The 13,755-nt window shown below is 38.6% G+C and overlaps 1 protein-coding gene across 6 annotated transcripts in view; it reads right to left on the bottom strand.

The window, feature by feature from the left end:
* Nucleotides 1-13,755, bottom strand: part of LOC140482816 (RAC-gamma serine/threonine-protein kinase) — a 457,507-nt gene that overhangs the window by 253,569 nt on the left and 190,183 nt on the right. Inside the window, exon 2 of one of the 6 annotated variants that reach the window (XM_072580469.1) lies at nt 1,842-1,901. The exons of the other annotated variants lie outside the window; for them this stretch is intronic. The gene's annotated coding sequence lies outside the window, so the exon portion shown is untranslated. The remainder of the gene's footprint in view (nt 1-1,841; nt 1,902-13,755) is intronic. 6 annotated transcript variants of the gene reach the window in all.

The following is a 13,755-nucleotide window of genomic DNA, read 5'->3' as shown; positions in this document are numbered from 1 at the left end:
TTCCACACATCCAGAGAACAAATTATTAAAGAAGGATCTCCTGATGGCAGGAAATTTTGCACATCTTTTTAACTTGCAATGAATGAAAATAGATTGGATTTATCTTTGTAAAAAGATGATTATTTATGTTCCCTTCACACAAAAAAACCTACTGATTTCCATTGAGCCTCCTCTAAGTCTGGACCTTGGCTATCAGGAAAGGCTTGTAGAGAAAATGCACCAAAAAAAGACTGCTGACATGACTGGTGAAAAATTAGAATTATTTTTGTCTGGTGTGGATACTTATTTTTGTATTATTTTTGGGTTTTAATGAAATGGAGAAGGAATATGGATATCACCCAACAAGAGGGTGGCCTCTAATTTCCAAGTAAATGCATTGCATATCCTGTTTAAAAAAAAGAGGATGAAGTTGATAGTTTTATGCAAATAGCTCCAAAGTGAAATTTGAATCAATTCTATGTCTCAAAATAATTCAGAGATTTTATCATCTGTGAAGCCACAGGATTTGAGAAGTATTCGCTGCTTCATTGCTCAGTCCAGTTAAAAAAGAAATCTTATGAGCTATGCACCTAACAATATCTAGATGAAGTTTATGAGATCAAGTGATTCCTGGTGATTGATTTGGTAGAATATTTATGGTACCTATTCTCTTAAATACATATTGTTGAGTAACATTATATTGATTTCTTAGCGCTCATGTGGCACTAGGGTAACGTCCCTTCTTCTGAGCCAGGAGACCAGGGTTCAAGTCCTACCTCCTCCGCGTGTCATAACATTTCTGAACTGGCTGGTTAGAAAATACCTGTACTGGTTTCTTGATAGCTGGTGAGACTGATCTGAATTTTAACTTTACCTGGCACATACTTTTAGGGGCGAGACTGTGGTGCTGGAAAAGCACAGCCGGTCAGGCAGCATGCGAGGAGCAGGAGAATCGTCGTTTCAGGCAAAAGCCCTTCATCAAAAACATCGATTCTCCTGCTCCTCAGATGTTACCTGACCGGTTGTGCTTTTCCAGCACCACACACTCGACTCTGATCTGCAGTCCTCACTTTCTCCTACACACTTTTAGGGTCATTGGCTGTGGATGAATAAATGGCTGTCAACTGAATCGCTACTTATAGATAGACAGGCTAGTCAATAGATGTCTTGAAGCAAAGTGATAGGCAATTGAAAATAGCCAATCATAGTTTACCCAGAGTAACGCAAGGCAGTTATTTATCCTTATTAGTCCTTATTTTCTGTAGTCCGTCACAGTTATCCAGAATAACCCAAAGCAGATAATACAAGCCTCTTCATACTTCGAGTACCAAAAAAACAACTTGAATTGATAAAGCACTGTGAGCATAGTAAACTGTTCCAAAGCACATCAACGGAACATTATCTATTAAAATTTCACTCCAAACACAAAACAAAATCAAATGAACTTCAAACAGACCAGTTTTAAACTCCATTGTGAAGATGGAGAGGTAAAGAAAATAGGAAGGTAACTCCTGGTGCTTAGAGTCCAAGCAGATGCAGACATTACTGCAATGGCAGAACAACTAAAACTGGGCAACGGAAGAAGTTGGAAATTGCTTGTAAATAATTAAAGAGCTGAAGGAGGTTACACAGTAGGGCAAAGATGAGATTATTGGAGGAAATTTAAAACAATGATGACAATCTTAAATTTGAGTTGCTGGACTGGAAATCAATATCAGTCAGCAAACAGTGGGGTGATGGATAAACAGAACATGGCATGATTTAGAATACAGTTTTGGATTAGTTTAAATTTATATAGGGTAGGTGACCACCAGGACAGGAGTCAGCCTTTGTCACATTTAGTACTGTGAATTGATGGTTACCTGTACATCCTCAGCTTTTCCCATTGGGGAGGGGTCAGGTGCATCATGGTCAGTAGAACCCTGCAAGGAATGATCAATTTATTAAGTGTTTGGAATCTTTTTTGAATCTACTATTTTGCTAGTATTATGCTAGTGTGTTTGGCTTGGCAAGTTTTTTTCTGGAGCTAGAATAGCTTAAGAAACAAAAGGTAAACAATTTTCAAGTTCACCTGCAAAAACAGACTGCAAAATGCATTAGAATGTTTGATTAGGGATGCATCAACAAAGTTTACTCTGTACTTTCCTGCAACTGTAAATCCAGTATCCCTAAATACAAAAATCGGACCTCTTCTTCATAAATAAATTAATGAAGCTCCTCTGACATTGCTTGTTGGGAGCCAATCAATAGATTTTTGTGTACATACAAGCAACATTATGAAAAGCTAAGAGACATTGTTTGTGCCATATAACAGAAAATATATCAAGTTTACTCAGTGACTGAAACTAAGGATATCACAGGGTATTTTTATTGTAGGAGTGTTTGAGATATTTCCTGATATTTCCTGGCTCCAACTCTTGGAATCATGTGCATTGTGTGGAAAATTTAATGCAATCTGTACCACTGGTTTAAAGTCGAAAGCCCAAACATGCGAATAAGGAACAAGTGTAGGCCATTCAGTCCCTGTAGCCTGCTCTGCCATTTAAAAGATCATAGCTCATCTGACTGTAACCTCAAATCTACACTATTACCAATATTCTTTCACACCCTTGCTTAAAAAGAATCTTTCCACTATAGATATAATAAAGGCAAGATATTACAGATCTGCAAATCTGAAAACGACCACGAGAATGCTTCATTCTGAAGAATTCATACCAGGCTTGAAACATTAACTCTGAAACATTTCTCCCCTGGAGATGCTACAAGACCAGAGTTTCTCCAAAAATGTATCCACTAGTTTCTTAAAAATACTCAAGGACTGTGCTTCCTTCACCTTTTCAGATAGAGTTCCTAAGACCTGTGACCCTCCAAGGGAAAAAGAGTCTCAACTCTATTTTAAAACAGTCGATCCCTAGTTCTCAATTCTATGAGACACATCCTTTCCACATCCAACTTGTTCTTGTACACCAGTCAATGAAGGTAAGCATGCAGGTACAGCAGGTAGTGAAGAAGGCTAATAGCATGCTGGCCTTCATAACAAGAGGGATTGAGTATAGAAGCAAAGAGGTTCTTCTACAGCTGTACAGGGCCCTGGTGAGACCACATCTGGAGTACTGTGGGCAGTCCTGGTCTCCAAATTTGAGGAAAGACATTCTGGCTATTGAGGGAGTGCAGCGTAGGTTCATGAGGTCCATTCCTGGAATGGCGGGATTACCTTACACTGAAAGACTGGAGCGACTGGGCTTGAATACCCTTGAGTTTAGAAGACTGAGAGGGGATATGATTGAGACATATAAGATTATTAAAGGATTGGACACTCTGGAGGCAGGAAGCATGTTTCCGCTGATGGGTGAGTGCCGAACCAGAGGACACAGCTTAAAACTACGGGGTAGACCATTTAGGACAGAGATGAGGAGAAACTTCTTCACCCAGAGAGTGGTGGCTGTGTGGAATGCTCTGCCCCAGAGGGCAGTGGAGGCCCAGTCTCTGGATTCATTTAAGAAAGAGTTGGATAGAGCTCTCAAGGATTGTGGAATCAAGGGTTATGGAGATAAAGCAGGAACAGGATACTGATTAAGGATGATCAGCCATGATCATATTGAATGGTGGTGCAGGCTCGAAGGGCAGAATGGCCTACTCCTGCACCTATTGTCTACTGTCTTTTGTTAAGACACCACACGTTTCAATTAAGTCGCCTCTTACTCTTTCAAACTCTAATGGAGATAAGCTTAGCCTGTCCAACATTGCCTCATAAGAAAACTAGCAAATGCCTGGGAATAGTCTGGTAAACTTTCTCTGAACTGCTTATAGTGCATTCTTTAAGTAAGGTAAACAGTACTGAACACAGTATTGTAGGTGTGGTCTCACCAAAGCACTGTGTAACGGAAGCATAATCATCCTACTTTTTGAAATCAGTTCCCCTCTCAACAGATTATAATATTCTATTGTCTTTCCTTATTATTTGCTGTACCTCCATACTTACCTTTTGCGTTACTCATGCCTTAAATAGTAATTTCATGTCTTAACCCCTCACTTGCTTCTGAAGCTTCAATTAAAAGAAAAACAGTGAGGAAGGTGCCCCAAGTTGCAAGTAGGCAAGATAACAAAAGGCAGGATTCAAATAACATAATGGGTGCTGGAGAAACTGACAATTAATATTACTATTGGGATATTGATGCAATAAGTAGGAGCATTGAGAAGGTTACAATTGATGGTGACACAGTTCTGGAAAAATCAAATGACATGGCTACATTTAAGAAGGACAGCAGAAGCAGTGTCTAGGAAGAGTGAAAATATTTTTCCAGCAGTAACTGAGAAACCTGTAAGATTTTAAATAAATATTAATGGGCATTTTTAAAATATATACATATAGCTTCCCAGGAGAAGTCTTTCAACCACAATGCATCCTTATGATGATGGAAATTGTACTCTTGCAGATGAATATTGAATGAACAACAAAGAATCCAGTTGATGTGACGGAAGTACAATGATTGGAAATGTAAGGAAGTTACAATTTCAAGATAATAAATTAAGCATACTACATTTAATTTTGTGGAAGAAATTCAGCAGTGAACAATAATATGGAAGAACAGATCTCTTAGCACCACCTTAACTATGGGCATTCCTTCTTGGGGAAAAAATGACAAGTTATTAAAAATAAGACTTAGGTCTGAATCGTAACATTAAACAACTGAATTAAATAAAACTGTCAATAAGAGGTCTATTCATTAGAAGATAGAAAGAGGAAATTAATTTATGTAAAGAACACTGGACCAAAGCTCATTATACAGGTTTGTGTCCTACAAAGTGGTCAGAAGAACCAGAAAAGGAATCCTGTCCTTGTAAATTTTCATGGCAAAATGAAGCTCTCCTTCAATTTAGCAAAGACTCTTCTGAAAATAACACATCTAGAAAATCGATTGCCAAAAAGTAGGTAATTCTGTCCTCATTTAGGTTTGTAGAATTTCCTTTAATTCAGTCACAATAAAGAGTTTAAAAAACAGGAACATGCCCCAGACTGTCAGTACAATTGTTTTAAGTAGAAAGTTGTATGATCCTTCTGAAAAAGTATCTGATGGGATAGTTAATATCTCTTTAAATTGACAGAATTTCCAATTAGCAGTGGTTAGGTTTTCCTTTCCAAAGAAAGATTCTCAAAAACAGCACTGGAAGCATAGGAGACCATTCAAAGGTTTCTTTCTATTTTCCTCATTGAACTCATATCAAACCTAGGGTCCCAGCCTAAATCAATGAAAATGTTGCAAGTAATCTTGCCTGATGCACTTGAAATAGAAACATCAATTTAATACCTTTTCTCCATGAAGATTATCAGAAGTACAAGATAAGATTCAATGTAAAATCATTTAAATTTTTCTTTGCAGAATGCTTATCAGAATCCCAAACAAACTTTAGGCCTCACCCCAATTCCTTTTTTAAATCATCAGATGCTACAGAAATCATCACCTCCATCGTTGATGAGTGACCAGGCTGGTAGTCATTTTCAACTCTCATTCTAACCATTCAGACTAAATGTCAACAAATAGCATGTTGAGATTTCACAGTTTAAATAGTCATAGCATCATTTTACCATATACAGGCAGAAAATTAATACATCGGGGCAGATTCACTGTTCAGGAAAATGAAAGCACAGAAGGTAAACCTTAAAGTCTATATCAACATTAAAGGCTTATTTTGCACAAGTTCAGACTAGAATAGTACAGGATCTGTTTTGAGAAGTTTGCCTCCAAATTAGTTTGCATATCACCAAATACAAAATCTGCCACAAACCAGCACAATCAAGCAGCATTTCATAAAGTCATTTTGTTTTAAAAAGATACCTTGATAACTGTGTGAATTATGCTTAAAGGACAGCTGTGCAACATGAGTAAAAACATCAGGACAATCAATCTGCGACAAAATGTGGAGCAATAGTGAGTACAGAAATACTTCAATATTAGAATAGTTGTTGAGACAATTCCACAAAGATTGAAAATAACCATTTCTACAAGAGTACATACAGAAATAAGTTCTTCTAAATTAGAAAACTAATTTTGCTACCAATTCCAAAGTAAAACAGAAATTACAAACAATTCTAGAATCTTACAAGATCTTTAAAATGACTATTTGCAGACATTTAGTGTTCAAAATCATATTTCAGTTTCAATAATAAAGTTTTACTGACTACAACAAGTCAAAAAGAAGTATCAACAGCTTTTACAGAGGATAAGGTGGAGTAGTCAGTCAGAACAGTGTCACTTTACCTCTGGGTTCAAGGTATAAATGTAGTCAATGGGAGGTGGGCATTTAGTTCAAAAATGAACAGATTTTAAATGCAGTATGATAAAAGGCAACAGCCTTAGTTCTAAATTACTCATATATGCAAAATGTTGACCCCTGCCTATAAAGTAATCCCAACTTCAAACTGCTGACTTATATGCAACAACATATCTCTGCCACAGAATACTACTGAACCACGATATGAAATAAGAAAATCATTTATCTTATTTAGAATAATCTAAGCACAAATCTGAAACTAGCTAAATAGCGATTTTTGAAAAGATTTGTAATTCAGGTTGATGCTAAGTATGTAAGTTAACTCGCTGTGCTTGAATGTTTTCACACATTTTGTCATCATATGAGGTAACATCATCAGTGAGTGTCTCCAGTGAAGTACTGGTGGTATGTCCCACCTCTGTATTTATAGATCTTGGTTTCTTAACATGGGTGATGTCATTTCCAGTTTTTTTCCAAGGGAAGGTAGATAGGATCTAAATTATGTGTTTATTGATGGAGTTCTGGTTAGAATGCCATGCCTCTAAGCATTCTCGTGTCTTTGTTTCACCTGTATTAGGATGTGTGTGTTGTCCCTCTTTGTCTGTATGTATAGAAATTAGTGATAGTGGGTCAAACTTTTGGTGGCCAGTTGGCGTACATGTATCCTGGTGACAAGTTTCCTGCTAGTTTATCCAATGTGGTGGTTTTTTTATTCTTCTTGCATGGTATCTTGTAAATGACGTTACTTTTTCTGGTGGCATTTAATTGATCCTTTAAGTTCATTAGTCACTGTTTAAGTGTGTTGTAAGGTTTGTGGGTTACTATGGTGTCAAGGGGTCTGAGTAGTCTGAAAGTCATTTCTGATGCGTCTTTGATGTAAGGTAATGTGGCCATAGTTTTTGGTTGCGTTGTGTCTGCTTGTTTGGGTTTGTTTCTGAGGAATCGGCAGATTGTGTTTTTCTTGAAAACATTGTACAGATATTCTTGTTTTGCTTTTTGTAGTTCTTGGGTGCTGCTGTGTGATGTAGCTTGTTGAAATAATGTCTTGATGATAAACACAATCTGCCGATTCCTCAGAAACAAACCCAAATAAGTGGATACAACACACCAAAAACTATAGTCACATTACCTTACATCAAAGACATATCAGAAATGCCTTCCAGACTACTCAGATCCCTCAGCATCATGGTATCCCACAAACGTACCAACACATTTAAGCAGCGACTAATTAACCTCAAAGATCCATTACATACCACCAGCAAAACTAACATCATTGACAAGATTCCATGCAAGAACTGTAAAAACAAACTAGCAGGAAACTTGCCACCAGGATACATGAACACCAACTGGCCACCAAACGACATGACCCACTATAATGAGTTTCTATACATACAGACAAAGAATTACACCACTTTAACTGGGACAACACACACATCCGAGGACAGGTGAAACAAAGACACGCATTCAATCTAAATCAGTCTACCATCCCTTGAAAAAAAAAGAACCGGAAATGACATCACTCACCTTAAGAAACCAAGACCTATAAATACAGAGGTGGGACATACCACCAGCGCTTCACCAGAGACTCTCACTAATGATGTTAACGAGTATGGTGACGAAACATCTGAAATGAAACCTTCAAGCTAAGCGAGCTAATTTGAATACTTACCACTAAATATTTAAAAACACAATTCCTTATACTGTAATTATTTGATTTTGTGTTTACTGAATTATTTGCAAATTGAAAATCAGGCCAGACTTTTAAAACTAAATTATGAGAGCAAATTCTTCAAAGTAATTACAAACTGCCAAGTCTATTTCTACCTTGAATTAAACTCTCATTCCCAACATTTGTTTGTTTAACATACTGTATCCAAAAATTTGGAGGAAGTACAGGACAATTTAGTTTAATCTGTAGTGAAATATGAAATTCTCATTTGTTGCTTTTCTCTTTGAACATCTGATGCACATACTCATTTCCAAATTACTTTCAATACATTATTTTATCTTTAAAGAATTCCAAAACAGTAGCACTAAGAGCAGCGCAACAACAATCAGTTGTGAGCCACATTGTAATCAAGTCCTACTGTAGGGCAAAAGTCATATACATCCATCAGTGACTTCAAAACATGCTACACGAGTTCTTAGCTAAGATGTTTTGAATTGTCATCACTGTTATAAAGGAGAAGCCAATTTGCACAAAGCAAAGTAATAATGTCCAGATAATGTGTTCAAAGATGTTGGTCTAAGGGATGGAATGGAGTGGCCAACTGTTAGCCTGGACTTTGCATCCAAATGTGTGGATCAAAATGTGATCCCGCAATTTCCTAAGTAATAAAATTAGAGGGAATGAGGACAAAGAGCTCTAAAGAGAATATACGAGATAAATGGGATGAAAAGCTCAGATGTGGTTTGGAACTAGGAAACACTTCTGTCACCAATGCAGCTTTGGTAAGGAATTTTGATAATGCATCTTTTGGGCATGTTCAGTATGTCAACAAACTCATCCAAAACTGTTGTACATTAGCGTTATGTAGAGGGGAAGTTAATTAACATACCTGTAGGGAAAGTTTGTTCACTTAAAACATATGTTCAACACTGAACAGCTGTGAGATTGAATAGGCATTTATTAAGACGCTTATTAAACACAATCTGCATTTTAAGCAAAATGCAAACTGTGCTTAGCAAAAAGAAATGTATCATACCCGTTTAAAACTCAAATTAAATCAGAGATCACTATACATTTTTCCTGTCTTGACAACAATAAACCTATAAAATTTCTGCAAGTTTCAGTACTGCATTAAGATTTTAGACTAAATGGCAGAACCAGCAAACACTGGAAAATATATGTAAAAACAAAAATATACAGGTTTTCTAGGCATTTAAAGTCAGGGTTGCTGTGACTTTTAGAAGATTTAAGAGATGTATTTTGTCCAGTCTTTTGAGAGAGAGGTTTTAAGACAGAGGCCAATCCAATAAAGTAAACAGCTTGTGAAGCCTTGGGTTGTTTTTTGAAGTTGGAACAATAGAAGCAGCCTAAATATGTGGGCTCAAGCTCCCCCAGAGCCAGGATATTTAGCTTTAGTTTTTCTGAAGCAGTTGTTGCTGATGGCTTAAAGCTGGGTTTGGAAGCTGCCAAGTCTATTTCTACTCATTATCACTCTCTCAGAGTTTTCTCTTGATATTTTCCTTCTGGATTGGAGAATTGCATGTGAAACAATCTATTTTACTGAACTTACGTTTGTCAAGGGGATATTTGTGGGATGTTACTATATTGGAACAGTTACTGTTTAGTAACTAAATAGTCTATTATTCTGTTAAGTTTTCCAATAGAATTAAGTTATTCCAATTGCTTCTGTCTTTTGTTGTATTTTAACTATACTGTATGAATAAAGAGTGTTTTGCTTGAAATCTGGTAGTTTGGCCAATCAAACTGCATCCGGAATGCAATGTCTGGCACTTGCCTTTAAAATAAGAAAAAGTTAGAGTCTAGGCTATCTTCATAATATATTTTGATAGGGTTTGGTCTGTCCATAACAGTTACTTTCCTGAGAAAAGCAATTATAACTGAAAAACTAAAATGAAGCACTGACATCCAAAACTGGAGTTTTGATTCTGTAAAACATTACTTTTCAAGATGAAATATATTTTTATGCAACTAAATTCCTACACTGGAAAATAAATTAATTTTAATTTCATTATCATTTCAGAAATGCCACAACATGGACATTGTCTGGTGTCATCCTTTTGGGTGCCAATTCTTCCTTGCTGACTCTCAAGAGTCTGCTTAGGTCTGCTCAGTGGAGCTATGCTGGATAAGGTCAGCAGGTCTGGCAGCATCTGTGGGAAGACAGCAAAGTTAATGTTTTGAAGTAGGTGACTCTTCATCAGAACTGAGTCACCGGATTCAAAATGTTAACTCTGCACAGACACAATGGACCAAATTACCTCCTCCTTTTCTGCAAATTTTAGTGATTTATTGTGAAGTATACAGCAATTTTCTCAGTAAGTGAAGAGCTACATAATTCAAGTACTATTCGCCCAAACGGAATCCAGTGACATTCAAACAATTCCAAGCTGAGTTTCAGAGACACGTTTTATCCATCAAGACTACATACTTACTTTTCCATATCAACCTTATTTGCTCCCTTTGAAAAATTAATGACTAAATTCTTTATCAACAACTTTGATATTCTGGTCTCCTTCCTATCGGAATGATGTTGTGAAACTTGAAAGGGTTCAGAAAAGATTTACGAGGATATTGCCAGGGTTGGGGGATCTGAGCTACAGAGAGAGGCTGAACAGGCTGAGGCTGTTTTCCTTGGAGTGTCGGAGGCTGAGGGGTGACCTTATAGAGGTTTACAAAATTATGGGGGGCACGGATAGGATAAATAGACAAAGTCTTCTCCCTGGGGTTGGGAAGTCCAGAACTAGAGGGCATAGGTTTAGGGTGAGAGGGGAAAGATATAAAAGAGACCTAAGAGGCAACTTTTTCACGCAGAGGATGATATGTGTATGGAATGAGCTGCCAGAGGATGTGGTGAAGGCTGGTACAATTGCAACATTTAAGAGTATATGAATAGGAAGGGTTTGGAGGGATATGGGCCGGGTGCTGGCAGGTGGGACTAGTTTGGATTGGGATATCTGGTTGGCATGCACGGGTTGGACCAAAGGGTCTGTTTCGATGCTGTACATCTCCATGACTCTATGACTCTATAGCCTCAGGTACCCTACAAAACCCCAAAGCTTATATGTGTCATTACAATAAAAGAAGCAAATATTCATTATCTAAAACTCTGAATCCCTACGGTTTCCCAACACTCTGCACACAGTCTTCAAAATTTTCATCCTCAGCTTCAAACTCCTCTGTAGCTTTGCACCATCCTAACTAGAGTCACTCAATACAGAAATGGGCCCTTTGGCACAACTCATCCATGCCAATCAGGTTTCCTATACTGAACCAGTCCCATTTGCTTGAGTTTGGCCCATATCTTTCAAACCTTTCCTATCCATGGATCTGCTCAAATCTCGTTTCAACGTTGTAACTGTATCTGTCTCTACTACTTCCCCGGCAGCTCATTCCACATACACATTACCCTCTGTGTGAAAAGGTTGTCCTTCAGGTCCCTTTTAAATCTTTGCCCTCTCATCTTACGTCTATGTCCTCTAGTTTGGACTCCCCTACCCTGGAGAAAAGACCTTGGCTATTCACCTAACAGAGGTTCATAAAATCATGAAGGGCAGAGATAAGATCACCTGTCAACCTCCTACACCACTGGGATAAAAGACCCAGCCTCTGGGGTGGCATGGTGACTCAGTGGTTAGCACTGCTGCTTTACGGCACCAGGGTCCCAGGTTCAATTCCAGCCTCGGGTGACTGTCTGTATGGAGTTTGCACATTCTCGTGTCTGCGTGGGTTTCCTCCAGGTGCTCCCACAATCCAAAGATGTGCGGGTCAGGTGAAGTCGCCATGCTAAATTGCTCATAGTGTTAGGTGCATTAGTCGGAGGGAAATGGGTCAGGGTGGGTTACTCTTTGGAGGACCAGTGTGGACTGGTTGGGCCAAAGGCCTGTTTCCACACTGTAGGGAATCTAATCTCTCCTTATAACTCAAACCTTCCATTCTCTGCAAGATTTTTGTAAATGTTTTTTGCGCCCTTTCCAATTTAATAACATCTTTCCTGTAGCAGGACGACCAGAATTGTACACAGTCCTACAAATGTGGCCTTACTAAGGTCTCAGACCGGAGGGTGGTGCGGAGAGGAGAGTCCCAGACCGGAGGCCAACGCAGGACAGCGAGTGCTGGAGCCAAGTCCAGGACCAGAAGCTGGCATCAGGAGGCGAATCATGGGGTGGGAAGACCAGAGGCCATTGCAGGGAGGCGAGTCTTGGACTAGTGGGTATCACAGGGAAGTGAGGCCCTTGTGGATTTGAGGCAAGGCCTCAAGCTTTGAAGCCCAGCTTAGTCTGGACACATGGCCTGGTGCGGTTTAGAAGTGAGGTGCTGGCATGGTCTGGAGTGAAAAAAACTGTAAATTGAGTACTTTTTTTCTTTTTATTCTTATGCTGGACTTTTATTTATTATTCTTTCAATTTTTTAACAAATACTTAAGTATCTTGTACCTAACATAGCCCTATAAGCAGCAACATTGCACACTTTTCACTGCACTCATTCGAGTGCACATGACAATAAAGCTAATTCATTCATTCATCTTGTATCGCTGTTACATGATGCCCCAACTCTGTACTCAATCCTCTGACTGATGAAGATAAGAGTGCCAAATGCTTTCTTCACCATCCTATTTACCTATGACGCCACTTTCATGGAACTATGCACCTGCACCCCTAGGTCTCTTTGTTCGGTAACACTTCCCAGGTCCTACCATTAACTGTATAAGCCCTGACCTGGTCTACCTTGCCTAAATGCAACACCATGCATTTATCTGAATTAAGTTCCATTTGCCATTCCTGGACCCACTGGTCCAATTGATCAAACACCCATTGTATTCTAAGTTAACCTTTGCAATCCACTGTACCACAAACTTTGGTGTCAGTCACAAACTTACTAGACATGCCCTCTACATTCTCATAAAAAATATTTATATAAATGACAAATAACAGTGGACCCAGCAGCAATCCTTGCAGCTTACCCTTGTCACAGGCCTCCAGTTTGAAAGACCTCTACCAGCATCCTCTGTCTCCCACCTTGAAGCCAATCGACTAGCTCTCCCTTGATCCAACGTGATCTAACCTTACCAACCAGTCTATAATGTGGAACTTTGTTGAAGACCTTGCTAAAGTCCATGCAGACAACATCTACCACTCTACTTTCATCTATCTTCTTGGTGATTTCTTCAAAAGATACTAATCAAGTTTGTGAAACATGATTTCCCATGACAAAGCCATGCTGACTATCCCTTATCAGTCCTTGCCTTTCCAAATGCATATAGATTCTTTCTCTCAGAATCCCTTCCAAGAACTTTATCCACCACTGACATTAGGTTCACCAGTCTGCAGTTCATCAGCTTTTCCTTGCAGTAATAATGTCACAACATTAGCCACGCTCCAGTCTTCTGGCACTTCACCCGTGGCTATCAATGATACATATCTCTCTGCTAGGGGACCTGCAGTTTCTTCTTTAGCTTCTCATATTGTCCTGGGATCAGGTCCAGGGGACTTATTCAGCTTTATGAGTTTTAAGCACCTTCTTTTTTGTAATGCGGACTCTTTTCAAGACATTACTATTTACTTGCACAATTTTCCTAGCTCCCATATCTTTCACCACAGCAAATACTGACAATAAATATTCATTTAGGATCTCACTCATCTCCTATGGTTCCACACATAGATGAAACATTGATCTTTAAGGGACCCTTTTTTCTCCCTAGTTACCCTTTTGGCCGTAATATACTTATGGAATCTCTTCGCATTCCCCCTTAGCTTATCTGAAAGCTGTCTCATGTTGCCTTCTTGCCTTCCTCATTTCCCTCCTTAAGTGGACTC

The sequence above is a fragment of the Chiloscyllium punctatum genome, chromosome 11 (genome assembly GCF_047496795.1).
Source record: "Chiloscyllium punctatum isolate Juve2018m chromosome 11, sChiPun1.3, whole genome shotgun sequence".
Taxonomy (NCBI): domain Eukaryota; kingdom Metazoa; phylum Chordata; class Chondrichthyes; order Orectolobiformes; family Hemiscylliidae; genus Chiloscyllium; species Chiloscyllium punctatum.
Note: the sequence above shows the minus strand (reverse complement) of the source record. Positions and strands in the feature narration are given on the sequence as shown.